Source organism: Somniosus microcephalus, chromosome 10, assembly GCF_052327205.1.
Source record: "Somniosus microcephalus isolate GS21.2 chromosome 10, FLI_Smic_1.0, whole genome shotgun sequence".
Classification (NCBI taxonomy): Eukaryota; Metazoa; Chordata; class Chondrichthyes; order Squaliformes; family Somniosidae; genus Somniosus; species Somniosus microcephalus.
Window position 1 is genome coordinate 74,110,925 of NC_140996.1, and position 16,703 is coordinate 74,127,627.

Consider the following 16,703-nt stretch of genomic DNA (forward strand, 5'->3'; position numbering starts at 1 on the left):
CCCCCAGCGACTGGTAGAGGGGAACGGTTACCAGTCGCTACGGGACGCGGGGGGTGCTATTTAAAGGGACTCCTCCTGCATTATAAGTGGCAGCCATTTTGTGCCAATCCTTCTGTGTGAGAGACAGATATTTGGAGAGAGGCAAAGGGAGAGTGCTTTTTGCTTTGACTCAGCACTCGCACAGGTACTTCTGGCTTCAGGCCAGAGCTTTGCACGTGGATTTAACTTTCAGTGCCATAGCCTAGAGTCAGCACATATAATGGGGGCTGCAATGGGTGGAAACGTTGGCTTTCTGCATTGCATTCAAAGGGCTCAGAGACGCCGTGAGAGAGTGCCAATCATGGCCAGACAGAGAAGGGCCAACAGGCGTCGGCACAGGAGGCCTTACCCACCCAGGGTATACCGCCAGCAGTTCTCATATCTGAACATGTCTGAGGAGCAGTGTGTTCGGAGGCTGCGATTCAGAAGGGAAGTGGTCACTGAGATCTGCCACCTGCTTCGCAGAGATCTGCAGCCACAGCTGAGGAGCAGGACGTCTCTGTCGGTGGCAGTGAAGATGACGGTGGCTCTCAACTTCTATGCCACCGGCTCCTTCCAATCCGCTACTGGGGACATTGCCAACATCTCCCAGTTCGCGATACATTGCTGCATCCGCCAGGTGACCAATGCCCTTTTCAGAAGGAGACGCCAGTACATCTCCTTCCCCATGACCCTGGACAAGCAGCAAGGGCGTGCAATGGGATTTGGAAGACTAGCAGACATCCCCATGGTCCAGGGCGCCATTGACTGCACGCATGTGGCTTTGCGGGCACCTCTACAGAATGCCGAGGATTACCACAACAGGAAGGGCTACCATTCGCTCAACGTCCAGTTGGTGTGTGACCACAGGCAGCTCATACTAGCTGTCAATGCCCGCTTTCCAGGCAGCAGCCACGATGCCTTCATCCTGCGCCAGACTTCTGTGGCAGACATTTTCGAAGCCCAGGCTCACCCACGAGGATGGCTTCTCGGGGACAAGGTCTATCCTTTGTGCACCTGGCTGATGACCCCGCTCCGTGCGCCCAGCACCCCTGCTGAAGAGCGATACAATGACAGCCATCAAGCTACCAGGAACATCATTGAGCGCACAATCGGCATGCTCAAGCAACGGTTCCGCTGTCTGGACCGTTCCGGAGGAGCCCTACAGTACTCGCCTGAGCGAGTCTCCCATTTCGTTGTAGTGTGCTGCATGCTGCACAACCTGGCTATCCTCAGGACTCAGTCACTGCCAGCAGACATTGGAGGACCACCAGAGGAGGAGGAGGAGGAGGAGGAGGAGGAGCACCAAGATGGCAGGGAGGCACAAAGTGCAAGGGCCGTCCGTCGGCGGCTTATTGCAACTCAGTTCTAGGCCCCCTCTCAGGGAATGGCTTGTGCCAATGAAAGAACATGAATGGAGCCGCTCCGCAAACCCTCAGCCGGTCAAGGCAACAAATAGTTCAAAGTGCAAACATGGACAGTGTGAATAAAGAAAATTTTTATTGTGCAAACTCTGTGTCCTTCCTGCATGACAAACTAATTCAGATAAACCCCCCAAAAAACAGTCAGAGATATAATTGGCTCTCACAACCTTCAGAAAATGAAAAAAAGTTAAACAAAAATGACCATAATCCTCGGCCTTCATATAAAAAACAAACACAACATTCCTGGCCCTCATATAAAAAACAAACACAACAGTCTCGGCCTTCATATACAAAAAAAACATCCTCGGCCTTCATATATAAACACAACATTTGGCCACACCTTCTACTTTTTCCCCTGCAAGGGTGATCTGCCTCGCTTCCGCAAGTGGCCCCTTCCTGCCCTGCAGCTCCTCCTCAATGGGACACCAGTGGCTGCAGCAAGGCTGGGGGAAGGCTGCTGAGGGTCAGATGGTGAGACGGCAGATGCCCTTGGGGGACGGCCTGGACCAGCTCTGGGCCTGGAGGGCCCGGGTGCTGACTGCACCAACACTGGCACTCGCACGGGCCAGCACTGCAGCATGCGCAGCAATCTGAAGCACAGACTGCTGGGCTGCTGCGGCGCGGCGAGGGCCCCGGCGATGCCTGGCCGATCCAGCGAGGGTGGCAGCAGTTAGTGCCCATGTGGCCCTGATCTGTGTCTGCATCAGACCAGCCAGTGAATGCACGGTACGACTGAGCACTTGGCTGGAAGTCGCCTGTGCTGCTGCGAAGTCCTGCAGACTCCTTGCCTGTGCTGCACTGAATTCCTGCAGACTCCTGGCCTGTGCTGCCCCAAATTCCTGCAGACTCCTGGCCTGTGCTGCCCCAAATTCCTGAACACTCCTTGCCAGTGACTCTATGGAGTCAGGCATCCTTGCCACTGCAGCCATGAGCTCAGTGTGCCTGCGCTCAGCCTGGGCGCCTATTTCACCAAGGAGCCGCACCTCCTCTGCGCGCACCGTAGCAGGACTGGAGGCTGCACTCACCCTCCGGGGAGAAGGCTGCCGAGCTTCCCTACCCCTCCCGTGTTGCTGCAGCCCGCTGGGCCCCGGAGCTTCACTCTCCTCAGAACCTTCCCCCCTGCTCCCCTCCAGGGAAGATGTGTCCCCATCATGGCCATGGGCTGCCTCGGCTGAGGGTGGCACTGATGGGCCGGCTTCCTCTTCCTCAAATTCAGAATCACTGACAGTGGCAGCTTGAGGGGCCGCCTCCTCACCTGGTGAATCAGCATCTGAAAGCAGGGAGGCACAAGAGTTGCTTTAGAGTGAGGACAGGGCAGCAGCGAGGGAGGCATGAGTGCTGCTATGCACTGCATTGGTTCGATAGTGGCAAAGGATGCTGGTGTGAGGCACAAGTGGAAAGAGAAAGGTCAAAAAGGTGATGACCTTACCATTGCTGTCCAGAACAGGGTCGGCATCTCCACTGGCAATGGGGCCAATCAGCCGGCCTGCCATAATGCGCTCCACACGCTGCTCCAGGTTGCCGAGCTCTTTCAGGTCAGGATGGCCTCCCCGGTCCGAAGCTGCTGCCTGCGATTGTGGGCCAGCTTGCCCTGCAAGAGAAAGGACGGCCTCTAAGTACAGTGTCAAGCCCTGATCTTGCCTGCACTGCCTCCCATGGAGGAATAGCCCTGACAGTGTCAAGCCCTCATCTTGCCTGCACTGCCTCCCATGGTGGAATAGCCCTGACAGTGTCAAAACAGAAGACTTTGGAATATGACTTTAATAGATGACACCAAGCAATCACATGGACTTTGTATTGGAAATGAAACAGTTAGGAGACACAACATCTGCTTATAACCAGTTAAGGAGATATTAAGAATTAAATTAAGACCTTCGTAAGAATGGCATCAAAGAGATAAATCTGTAATAACCATTTTATATGATATGTTCTGGACCGATGGACATTATGTGACATTCTGGACATTTTTACATGCAATAGCACCCTCTGGTGGCGGTTATTGTGTTAACAGTTTGTATGCTGGAAAGGTCATCTGATCTTTCTTCCTGTGTGAGGTCATTTGACCTTTGTTCCTTTCTTCCTGTTGACCCCAGGAAGCAGTTTTGCTAGGAAGAACCTGACTTGAGTAATGGAGAATCTGCCATGAGAGGTTCCATTTACAATCCAACGTAATCTGATTTCATATGATAGGCCAAGCTCAATATCTGTGAGTATCTTTGGTTCTTAGCATAATAGCAATGTTGTCAGAGTAATATTTTGATAATACTATGTTTATAAAAGGTTAATATTTAATAGTTACAGAAGTTAGTTCAAATGTTAGTTAGTTATACAATTAGTCCATTCTACTGTTGTAAATATGTTTATATCTTATGTAATATCGAATGTATAGCACTCAGTTTATGTACAAAACATACTTTGTCTTTGTTTACAGTTTTACAAATTTGTTCAAGTAAAGCTTCAAAACAGCAACCGGCTTCAGAAGAATTATTTTGAATGAGTGTTTAACTTGCTGGATAACTAGATAGGAACACGTCTAGCGCGGCCAGTACAGTGAAAAGATATCAGTGAAAAGATATCAGTGAAAAGATATCAGTGAAAAGATAGCAATACGGCTAGCTGTGAAGAGCGGAGCAGGAGGAACCCAGAGTAAGCCTTAACCTCGTAGAGCACATCTACCTCACATCAACATGTCAGAAGATAATAACGAAAATGCTTTGCAGCAAGTAGAAGACCTTAAACAGGCAGACGAAACTGTAGAACGTGACAATCGATCTATAAGCACCGGTTACTACAGGTCACAAGTTGGCTCACGGTCATCGGGTGGTTCTAGAGTAAGCATAGCCCTCGCCAAAGCACTGGCTAAACTACCGGCAGCTCAAGCCAGAGCTGCGCATACGGACAGTGAAATAGAAATAAAAGTAAGTCAGGCCCGTCTCCAAGCTGAACCCCAAGCAGAACAGGCCTGGCTCCAAGCAGAACAGGCCCGGCTCCAAGCAGAACAGGCCCGACTCCAAGCAGAACAGGCCCGACTCCAAGCTGAATTCCAAGCGGAACAGGCCCGACATCAAGTGGAACACAAGGCTGAACAGGCCCGTCTCCAAGCCACATTAGAGGCTCTGCAGCAACAAAAAGAGATAGATGCTGCATTAGCCGAGACACAAGTATTCGAGGCAATTTTGGAGGGAGCTGATCCCGAGACAGCTTACAAACCTTTAATTCCCGTTCCGTGGCAGAGTCCACGACAGCGCACCATAGATTACGTGAGCGACCATGCCGACATACAGTTTACAGGAGAAAGGGATGGAGGCCCGCACATCTCTACAGACGCAAACACTTCGTATAACATGCCACAAGTTGCCAACCAAGGTCAAAGCAGACGGCGTGCCTCAAGCCGCAGAGTCTCCGCCAGCAGAACGGAAGACACGGTGCAAAGGAATAGGACGCCGAATAGAGGAAGTCAGAGGCAAATCCCCTCTCGGTTCCTTGAGACCCCCAACAGAGCCCCCAGCCATGAAACCCTGGCCCAGGTCCCAGCACCTACGACCTCGCCAAATACCTTGCACGCACCCAGCTGGTGACTTCGGGGTTAATCAAGTTTGATGACAGGCCGGAGAATTATCGGGCTTGGAAGTCCTGCTTCCACGACGCCATATCGGGCTTAGACCTGTTGGCAGGAGAAGAGCGCGGCCTCCTTATCAAATGGCTCGGTCCAGAGTCCGCCGGACAGGCCTGCAGGATAAAAGCGGCCAATGTGGGGCAGCTGCCAGAAGGGTTGAAGAAGACTTGGGTGAGGCTGGAAGAAAGCTACGGCTCGCCCGAAGCCATTGAAAGGGCTCTCTTTGACAGGTTGGAGAACTTTCCGAGGTTGACGATTAAGGAACCCCAGAAGCTCCGCGACCTTGGAGATCTGCTGTCGGAACTCAAAGCCGCAAAGCAGGACGGCTACCTACCCGGTCTATCGTACTTAGACACTTCCAGAGGGGTAAGTCCCATCATTGAGAAGCTTCCATTTAACCTGTAGGAGAAGTGGATAATGTTTGGATCAAAGTTCAAGCTAAAGCACAACGTGGCGTTCCCACCATTCTCTGCGTTCGTTAAATTCATCCGTAAAGAAGCCAAAGCCAGGAACGACCCCAGCTTCAACTTCTTCTCCTCCCAACCAGCACTTGCCAGAAGAGACAAGTTCGACATACATGGAAAGACACCAATATCTGTCCACAGAATGCAAGTGTCCTCAACTGAGCACACAAAGATTCAGAAAAAACCTGAGGATATGAGCAAACAATGCCCTATCCACAACAAGCCCCATCCTTTAAAGAAGTGCAGAGGCTTCAGGGAGATGTCCCTGGAAGATCGGAAACAATATCTTAAAGAGAACTCTATATGTTTCAGGTGCTGCTCGTCCACGAGCCATCTTGCCAAGAACTGCAAGGTGGATGCAAAATGCACAGAAGGCGAAAGTGATCGGCATGTTTCAACACTACACCCAGGCCCAGCTCCTTGGAAGTCAGAGACGCCTCCTCCCACATCAGAGCACGGCGGGGAGAGAGAGGGAGCTGCTGGTACGGAGATTACATCCAGGTGCACCGAGGTGTGTGGAGAAGGAGTGAGCGCAAGAGCATGCTCCAAGATATGCCTCGTTAATGTGTACCCCGTAGGACGTCGCACACTAGAGAACAAGCCATCTCAGGTGAGCACACTCAAGACTTTCATCTTGGAGAATGGTCGTCCAAGCTACCTTACCCCATGCAGTAGACAGATCCGTGTGGTGTTTGACTCCAGTGCACCATATCAGGGCGTCTCTCTCAACGACGTACTCCTCACAGGGCCCGATCTTAACAACAGCCTCTTGGGAGTGCTCATGAGATTCAGGAAAGAGCCCGTCGCCATCACTGCCGATATCCAGCACATGTTTCATTGCTTCGTGGTGAGAGAAGACCACAGAGACTTCCTCCGCTTCCTGTGGTATCGGGATAATGACCCCAATAGAGACATTGTGGACTACAGAATGCATGTCCATGTCTTTAGGAATAGCCCATCCCCTGCTGTTGCCATATACGGACTAAGGAGGGTTGCCAAGGAAGAAGACGACGACTTTGGCAGTGATGTGAGAGGGTTCATCGAACGAGAGTTCTACGTCGACAACGCATTGAAGTAATTCCCGACCGAAGCAGAGGCCATCAGTACCCTCGGACGAGCCCAGGAACTACTTGCACTATCCAACCTCAGGCTGCATAAGATAGCCTCTAACAGACCAGCAGTGATGGAGGCATTCCCCCCTGAAGATCGTGCTAAGGACGTCAAGGACCTAGACCTCTTCAGTGATGACCTCCCCCTACAGCGTAGCCTAGGGGTGTCGTGGAACATAGCAACAGACACGTTCACGTTCCAAGTCCTAGATGCCAAGAAACCCTTCACACATAGAGGAGTGCTCTCTACAGTCAACAGCCTATACGACCCTCTCGGCTTCTTAGCCCCTGTCACCATACAAGGCAGGCTGCTCCTCAGGGAACTCTCCACACACGCTGAAGAGTGGGATGCATCTCTCCCTGAAGAGATGGCAGCAGAGTGGGACAGATGGAGAGGCTCACTCCAAGACTTACAGGAGATCCGAATACCTCGCTGCTATTCATCTTTCTCTCCCTTAAATGCCCAATTCAAAGAGCTATGTGTCTTTGCAGACGCATCCGCTAAGGCCATTGCAAGTGTGGCTTATCTGAAGGTCACCACTCAAGAAGGACAAAGCAAAATCGGCTTTGTCTTTGATAGAGGCAAGTTGGCACCCCAGCCAGACCTCACCATACCCAGATTGGAACCGTGCGTAGCAGAACGCAACCTACCCCCTCACAGCAGTCTACGGAAGCTGCATCCTATCATCGACACCAACGGACCGTCTCCGAGGTGGTTCTTCTTTTGTCGCCAGAGGACTCCAGTGACAAGTAGAGTTCGGACTATGTGGAGTCGTTAATGACCCCAGACGGGGAGTGTTCTGGACCGATGGACATTACGTGACATTCTGGACATTTTTACATGCAATAGCACCCTCTGGTGGCAGTTATTGTGTTAACAGTTTGTATGCTGGAAAGGTCATCTGATCTTTCTTCCTGTGTGAGGTCATTTGACCTTTGTTCCTTTCTTCCTGTTGACCCCAGGAAGCAGTTTTGCTAGGAAGAACCTGACTTGAGTAATGGAGAATCTGCCATGAGAGGTTCCATTTACAATTCAACGTAATCTGATTTCATATGTTAGGCCAAGCGCAATATCTGTGGGTATCTTTGGTTCTTAGCATAATAGCAATGTTGTCAGAGTAATATTTTGATAATACTATGTTTATAAAAGGTTAATATTTAATAGTTACAGAAGTTAGTTCAAATGTTAGTTAGTTATACAATTAGTCCATTCTACTGTTGTAAATATGTTTATATCTTATGTAATATCGAATGAATAGCACTCAGTTTATGTACAAAACATACTTTGTCTTTGTTTACAGTTTCACAAATTTGTTCAAGTAAAGCTTCAAAACAGCAACCGGCTTCAGAAGAATTATTTTGAATGAGTGTTTAACTTGCTGGATAACTAGATAGGAACACGTCTAGCGCGGCCAGTACATGATAAGTTTTGAAGCACCTACACAGCAGACAGGATTCTGAAAGTTAACAGCTGAAATGACAGTAAGATTAGAAAGAATTCAACAGAAGATGACTAGAGATAATTAGCTTACATCAGCAGAAAACTTCAAAGAATAAACCACTAAAAATGAGTATAAAAATAGAGCTTTCAAATAGAAAGTCAGAAGTCATTGGAAGGGGCAAGCGATTCTCAACTTCAGAGGCGGGCTCTGTAACTTTTTAACTCTTTGAGTCTCGGGTATCAAGAGGCACTCTTATTTGATTTTGGTGGATATTCTGGATTAGAAATAATAAGAAATGTAAAAATGTACAAAGTTAAGATTTGAGAATAAGGATCTCTGAGAATAAGAAATGTAAGCTATTTGTATTTTGAACTGTTAAAGTCACGATTGACTCACCAGCTGTTAACTGTATGTCAGCTCTTAAATAAATCTATATATTTTTAGAATTCTCTCAAATAGTATTTCTGTATCAAACTCGCAACCTCAATTTCTGTACACTCTTTTGTTAAGGAGTTGCAGAATTCTGGGGGGGGTTTCCGGACCCTCATAATATCCAGAAGTCTAGTTAAACTTATTAAAAATGCTATCTGGAAGACGTAACATCTTCAAGTCATTCCTTTCCTTTAGAGAGAAATAGCCTGGACCTTTAGACCGAATTAAGCATCTTATAGAATTCGGCTATCTCTAACTTTAGTGGAAGGTGAACGTCTGGGGAATACGCCTGATCTGGGGTAGCCCGAAAAGGGCTAGGACTAGTAATTATCCCATCAATGGCAGGTTTGGTTGCTGAGGAAACCAGCCGATTTCCATGCATCCCTGCTGAAGTATCCCCGACTCCAGGTACCGGCAGAAGGGTGGTGATACATGCTGGGGCAGTATTGGGAAGCCTGCCTCTTAAATGCTGATGCCTCCGCCCCTTAGAGTGCTACTCCCGAATTTTGTTGGCTGGCAGTGATGGTCTCACTCTGTTTGACAACAAGGCCTTAATCTTTATTGACCCCCCAACTCAGGAAAATGAGGATGAGTTGCAGTGGGATCAAGCTGGTGGGTTGAAGTCCTGCCATGACCCACGCATGGCAGTAGAATCACTCTGGAGAAAAATATAGCCCTTTACGTCCCTAACAAAGGGATTAATTAAGAGGGGGGAAATAGAGTATGAGAGTGAGCTTTCAGGGAACATAAAAACTGACAGTAAAAGCTTTTATAGATATGTGAAGAGAAAAAGATTGGTGAAGTCAAGCGTAGGTCCCTTGCAGTCTGAATCAGGGAAATTTATAATGGGGAACAAAGAAATGGCGGACCAATTAAATACATACTTTGGTTCTGTCTTCACAAAAGAGAACACAAATAACCTCCCAGAGATGTCGGGGAACATAGGGTCTAATGAAAGGGAGGAACTGATAGAAATCAGTATTTGTAGGGAAATGGTGTTAGAGAAATTAACGGGATTGAAGGCCAATAAATCCCCAGGGCCTGATAATCTACATCCTAGGGTACTTAAGGAAGTGGCCCTAGAAATAGATGCATTGCTGGTCATCTTCCAAAATTCGGTAGACTTTGGAACAGTACCCATGGATTGGCGGGTAGCTAATTTTACCCCACTGTTCAAAAAAGGTGGGAGAGAGAAAACGGGGAATTACAGACCGGTAAGACTGACATCGGCAGTGAGGAAAATGTTAGAGTCCATTATAAAAGATGTAATAGCAGAGCACTTGGAAAACAGCGACCAGATCGGACAAAGTCAACATGGATTTACAAAAGGTAAATCCTGCTTGACTAATCTACTGGAATTTTTTGAGGATGTAACTGGTAAAATAGATAAGGGAGAACCAGTGGACGTGGTGTATTTGGACTTTCAAAAGGCTTTTGATAAGGTCCCGCATAAGAGATTCGCGTGTAAAGTTAAGGCACATGGGATTGGGGGCAAGGTATTGACTTTGATAGAGAGCTGGTTGGCAGACAGAAAGTAAAGAGTTGGAATAAACGGCTCTTTTTCCGAGTGGCAGGCGGTGACTAGTGGGGTACCGCAGGGATCGGTCCTTGGACCCCAGCTATTCACAATATATATTAATGATATGGACGAGGGAACTACATGTAATATCTCCAAGTTTGCAGATGACACAAAGCTGGGTGGGCGTGTGTGCTGTGAGGAGGATGCTGAGAAACTCCAGTATGATTTGGACAGGTTGGGTGATTGGGCAGAAGCATGGCAGATGCAACATAACGTGGATAAATGTGAGGTTATCCACTTTGGTGTCAAAAACAAGGCGGCAGATTATTATCTGAATGGCAATAGATTGGGAGAAGGGGACGTGCAACGAGACCTGGGCGTCCTTGTACACCAGTCGCTGAAGGTAAGCATGCAGGTGCAGCAGGCGGTTAAGAAGTCAAATGGTATGTTGGCCTTCGTAGCGAGAGGGTTTGAGTAAAGGAACAAGGATGTCTTGCTGCAGTTGTACAGGGTCTTGGTGAGACCACATCTTGAGTATTGTGTGCAGTTTTGGTCACCTTATCTGAGGAAGGATGTTCTTGCCATGAGAGAGTGCAATGAAGATTCACCAGGCTGATACCTGGGATGGCAGGAATGACATATGAGGAGAGATTGGGTCGATTGGGCTTGTGCTCGCTAGAGTTTAGAAGAATGAGAGGGGATCTCATTGAAACTTATAAAATTCTAACAGGACTAGACAGACTAGATGCAGGAAGGATGTTCCCGATGGTCGGGGAGTCCAGAACCAGGGGTCACAGTCTAAGGATAAGGGGTAAGTCATTTAGGACAGAGATGAGGAGGAATTTCTTCACCCAGAGAGTGGTGAACTTGTGGAATTCTCTACCACAGAAGGCAGTAGAGGCCAATTCATTAAATATATTAAAGAAGGAGTTGTATATATTTCTTAAGGCTAAAGGGGTCAATGGATATGGGGAGAAAGCAGGGACAGGGGACTGAATTTGGATGATCAGCCATGGTCGCATTGAATGGCAGGGCAGGCTCGAGGGGCTGAATGGCCTACTCCTGCTCCTATCTTCTATGTTTCTATAACTTCATACATGTCATGTACAAATAGATGATACACATCAACCAAGTGAAAAATGTTGGGAGCACGGTGGCATAGTGGTTAGCACTGTTGCCTCACAGCGCCAGGGACCCAGGTTCGAATCCGGCCTCGGGTGACTGTCTGTGTGGAGTTTGCACATTCTCCCCATGTTTGTGTGGGTTTCCTCCGGGTGCTCCGGTTTCCTCCCACAGTCCAAAGATGTGCGGGTTAGGTTGATTGGCTATGATAAAAAAAAAAATTGACCCTTAGTGTTAGGGGGATTAAATATGTGGGGTTAGTGGGATATGTGTTGGTGTAGGGGTTACGGGGATCGGGTGGGATATGTGTCGGTGCAGGCTCGATGGGCCGAAATGGCCTCTATCTGCACTCTGGGGTTTCTGTGATTCTGTGATTCTGTGTGAATCACAAATGGAGATACCAACCACAAAATCATTCTTAGAATAAAGGTTGCACATCCCAAGATACTCACAATTGCCTTTGGTTGGTTCTAAGGAGGACTTGTAATGTTAACTGCCACTTAAAAACAAATATGACGTTCCTGTGAACTTAGGAAGTAGAAGCATTTGGATAGTGGGGATGGATGACAATGTTTGGGGACATGTGCCAACTGTACATCACATTAATAGGTCTTAACATAATGGCCCAGAAATTCGGGCCGGAGGCTTCCCGCGGGAGCAAGCCCCCGACCTGCACTTACCTAGCACGCCGGCCGTTGAGCTGTGGGCCCGCATGGGATTCCAATCCTGGGCCTCCTTCAACTGCCGGCGCACAGTGTTTGCGTATCCCAGGGGCGCAGTTAGTTCGAAGCATCCCCTGGGATCACGTGGGCCATGGAGAGCCAATGGTAGCAGGGAATGCTTCATTCATAAGATTGACAGGAAGATCTGTCAAACCTATAAATACTATAAGCCTCAAAACATCACTAAAACTTCAAATATTTTTTTTTTTTAAACATCACATTTTTAAAATAACTATAAATTACATGAAATAACTATTTTAAACAATAATTTAAATTTTTGAAAAAATTAATTACATTTTCTAACAGGGCTAAAAATAAACTTACCTTTCTTTAAAGTATTTCAGCCAGCATATAGAAAGTCCTACAAGAGAGGGGGCGGTACTGGACCTAATTCTAGGGAATGTGGCCGGGCAAGTGGTAGAAGTATTAGTAGGTGAGCACTTTGGTGACAGTGACCATAATTCGGTGAGATTTAAGGTAGTCATGGAAAAGGACAAGGATGGACCGGAAATAAAGGTTCTAAATTGGGGGAAGGCCGATTTTAATATGATAAGGCAGGATCTGGCCAATGTGATCAGCTACTTGAAGGAAAATTCACATCGGAGCAATGGGAGTCTTTCAGAAAGGAAATTGAGAGAGTATAATGGCAACATGTTCCCGTAAAGGTCAAGGATGGGACCAACAAGCCCAGGGAACCTTGGATGTCAAGGGATATACGCGAATGGATTAGGAAAAAAAAGGGGGCTTTTGGCAGATACAAAGGACTAAGGACAGAGGAAGCCCTAGAGGAGCATAAAAACTGCAGGGGGATACTTAAAAAATAAATTAGGAGAGCGAGGAGGGGCCATGAAATAACACTGGCGAGCAAAATAAAGGAAAATCCTAAGGTGTTTTATAAGTATATTAAGGGCAAGAGGATAACTAGGGAAAGAGTAGGGCCCATTAGGGACCAAAGTGGCAAACTGTGTGTAGAGCCAGAGGATGTAGGTGGGGTTTTAAATGAATTTTTTGCATCTGTGTTCACTATGGAGAAGGACGATGTGGACATAGAAATCGGGCAGGGGGACTTTGATATACTTGAACATATTAGCATCGAGAGGGAGGAGGCACTAGCGGTTTTAGCAGGCTTAAAAGTGGATAAATCCCCAGGCCCGGACGAGTGTATTCCAGGCTACTATGTGAGGCAAAGGAGGAGATTGCAGGGGCTCTGACACAAATTTTCAGAACCTCTCTGGCCACAGGGGATGTGCCAGAGGACTGGAGAACAGCTAACATAGTACCATTATTCATGAAGGGTAGTAGGGATAAACCAGGGAATTACAGGCCAGTGAGCCTAACATCAGTGGTAGGGAAATTATTGGAAAAAATTCTGAGGGACAGAATTGGTCTCCACTTGGAGAGGCAGGGATTAATTAGGGATAGCCAGCATGGCTTTGTCAAGGGAAGGTCATGTCTGACCAATTTGATTGGATTTTTCGAGGGGGTGACTAGGTGTGTGGATGAGGGTAGTGCAGTGGATGTGGTATACATGGATTTCAGTAAGGCTTTTGATAAAGTCCCACATAGGAGACTGGTCAGGACGGTAAGAGCCCATGGGATCCAGGGTGCCTTGGCACATTGGATCCAAAACTGGCTTAGTGGCAGAAGGCAGCAGGTGATGGTGGAAGGTTGTTTTTGTGACTGGAAGCCTGTGTCCAGTGGGGTACCGCAGGGATCGGTACTGGGTCCCTTGCTGTTTGTGGTCTACATTAACGATTTGGATGTGAATGTAAAAGATATGATCAGTAAGTTCGCAGACAACACGAAAATTGGTGGGGTGGTAAATAGCGAGGCGGGAAGCCTCAGGCTACAGGACGCTATAGATGAGTTGGTCAGATAGGCGGAACAGTGGCAAATGGAATTTAACCCTGAAAAGTGTGAGGTGATGCATTTTGGACGGACTAACAAGGCAAGGGAATACACAATGAATGGTAAGACCCGAGGAAAGACAAAGGATCAGAGGGACGTTAGTGTGCATGTACATAGATCCCTGAAGGCAGCAGAACAGGTGGATAAGGTGGTTAAAAAGGCATATGGGATACTTGCCTTCATTAGCCGAGGCATAGAATATAAGAGCAGGGAGGTTATGATGGAGCTGTACAAAACGCTGGTAAGGCCACAGCTGGAGTACTGTGTGCAGTTCTAGTCGCCACACTATAGGAAGGATGTGATTGCTTTGGAGAGGGTGCAGAGGAGATTTACCAGGATGTTACCTGGGCTGGAGCGCTTCAGCTATGAAGAAAGACTGGACAGGCTGGGGTTGTTTTCCTTGGAGCAGAGAAGGCTGAGGGGGGACCTGATTGAGGTGTACAAAATTATGAGGGGCATAGATAGGGTGGACAGAAAGGAACTTTTCCCCTTAGTAGAGGGGTCAATAACAAGGGGGCATAGATTCAAGGTAAGGAGCAGGAGGTTTAGAGGGGATTTGAGGAAAAACTTTTTCACCCAGAGGGTGGTTGGAATCTGGAACTCACTGCCTGAAAGGATGGTAGAGGCAGGAACCCTCACAACATTCAAGAAGCATTTAGATGAGCACTTGAAATGCCATAGCATACAACGCTACGGACCAAATGCTGGAAATGGGATTAGATTAGACTGGGCTTGATGGCCGGCGCGGACGCGATGGGCTGAAGGGCCTCTTTCTGTGCTGAATGACTCTATGACTCTATTTAAAAATAATAAACCTGTGGAATTTTTTTTTTAATTTTAATTAATTCACCACTTACCTTGTTAAAAGCAGCCCTTGCGCCTGCTTTTTAAAAGTGTAACTCCTGGAGACTTACCCTCCCGGAGAAAACTGCAAAAAAAAACGTAAGTTCAATGCGCACGTGCTGCTTCTCCTGCGCATGCGTTCGACCACTGAACCCCTTCTTTCAGGGGAACGGAAGTGCCGGTTTCCCACGCATGCGCAGTGCATGTACAAAACCGGCACTTTCGTTGGGCCTACGCGTGAGTACCCCATGCGTACTCACGCATTCGGACCCGAAGTTCTGGGCCATTATGTGTTTGTAGATCTGAGTACCTGTACAGGGTGTGTTTGTACTCTACCTCCAATTAAAAAAAGAGCGGCCTAACTGAAGTTTTGTAGAGATCAGCAGATTTCCAGTGTGCTATGGGTCAAGGAACAGCCATGAATGCATCACATCTGCTGTGACGACTATATTGCCAATTAAAGTACCTAATATTTTGCCATGTACTTGAATGGCTTTGCAGGCACATATTAGGCAAATGCAAATGAATCCAGCTCCTGACACAACTGTGATATGGTGATTGGAGATGGTGTTCAACTGGAGCTTTCGTTTTTCATTTTTGCACAGCTTAAAAATAATTACAGTTACAAAGGAGGCTGCTCTTCCTTGGCTAGATAAAAAGTGGAAGACAGAGGCACTGTATGAGGGAGAGATAGCTGACAAAATATTCCCTTTGAGAGGTTGGAATCTTTCAAATGCAGCGGAGTTGTCAGGTGGAATATGTAATTTGATTTTAAAAAGAGCAGCCCATTTTCTCATTCTTGAGTAAGTTGCTAAAACTGTTAACATTTTTGACTACATACAAAGAAGTTGAACTTCAAAGAAAAACATAACCTTTTAACACAAGATATTTTCTACTGTTCTTCAGTTTTCTATATACCACGTCAATACATGGGAATGTGGGCGGATGGGGCTCTGTCACAAAAGTCCTATACATGCACAAGCAGAGATCCTCCTTCTCAGAACATAACGAGGGAAACTAGAAGAATCTTTGATTTCGATTTCCTAAATACAGCCAACCCAGTTTTTATGTATTGCAAGTCTGATTATTCTAACTGTACAATAACCTGCCTATGTGTTTTTGCTACCAATACTGAAGACAAATAGTATATATTTAAGAAATAAAAAAACACTTTGATTGACTATTCAATAGACCTATACAGTCTTTAATGGTTCTTTGACTCCTAACCTAGCTAAAAAAAAGGTTTAACCATCTCTATCAAAATTGTCTACTTATACTTTTCTCCAGTGAACTTTTAACTACTAATTTGATTGAATTTTTTGAACGAGTCAACAGATTAGTGGATGAGGGTAACCTAGTAGATATTGTCTACCTGAATTTAAGCACAAAGAAACAACATCACAGATTTTCCTGCCAAAATAACGGCGAGTTTAATAAGCTCGCTGTTATTAATGTGTAAATCGTCCAGCAACTTCTGGTGAGGAATTGCGAATTGCCACAAGTTGCTGGACCATTTGCACCACTCCACCATTAGCCTTGTAAAAGCGGCAGCTCACCGTCAACCTCCCAGTGAGTTTCATCAAATTGCTGCATTTTCCTATTAATTGCCAATTAAACTCGCTGCAGAAAGTTAAGGCTGGAACTTAACACTGTATGTACCTTCATAACAAGGAGATTTATGTTTTTGCAATGCCACTCAACCTCTCTGGTCCAGAAACTGTGGAGATTCATTCCGACAGGTAGCAAATTGTTATTAGAGATTATTTTTATTTTAAACTTTTTAATTATCTTACTTTTCCATCTGTCTCTTTTTTTCTCTCTCTTAATCCAATCTTTCTTTCCCTCTCTTTATTTCTCTTTCTGCAGCTGATTTGACACAAATTCACCTTATTTCCTTCTCCGTCATTCTGCTGTTTCTTTCTCAATCCTTAAATTTCATTGGTTAAGGAGATAAATTGTTGGTACCGTCATTCACCGAGGTACTAGATGCCCTATTGCCCCTGATACTAGCTCGCTCTTCCAGCAACTTGCAGGGCAAACATTTTGAGCTGAAGGGACCGTTGAGCCTGCTCCGCCATTCAATA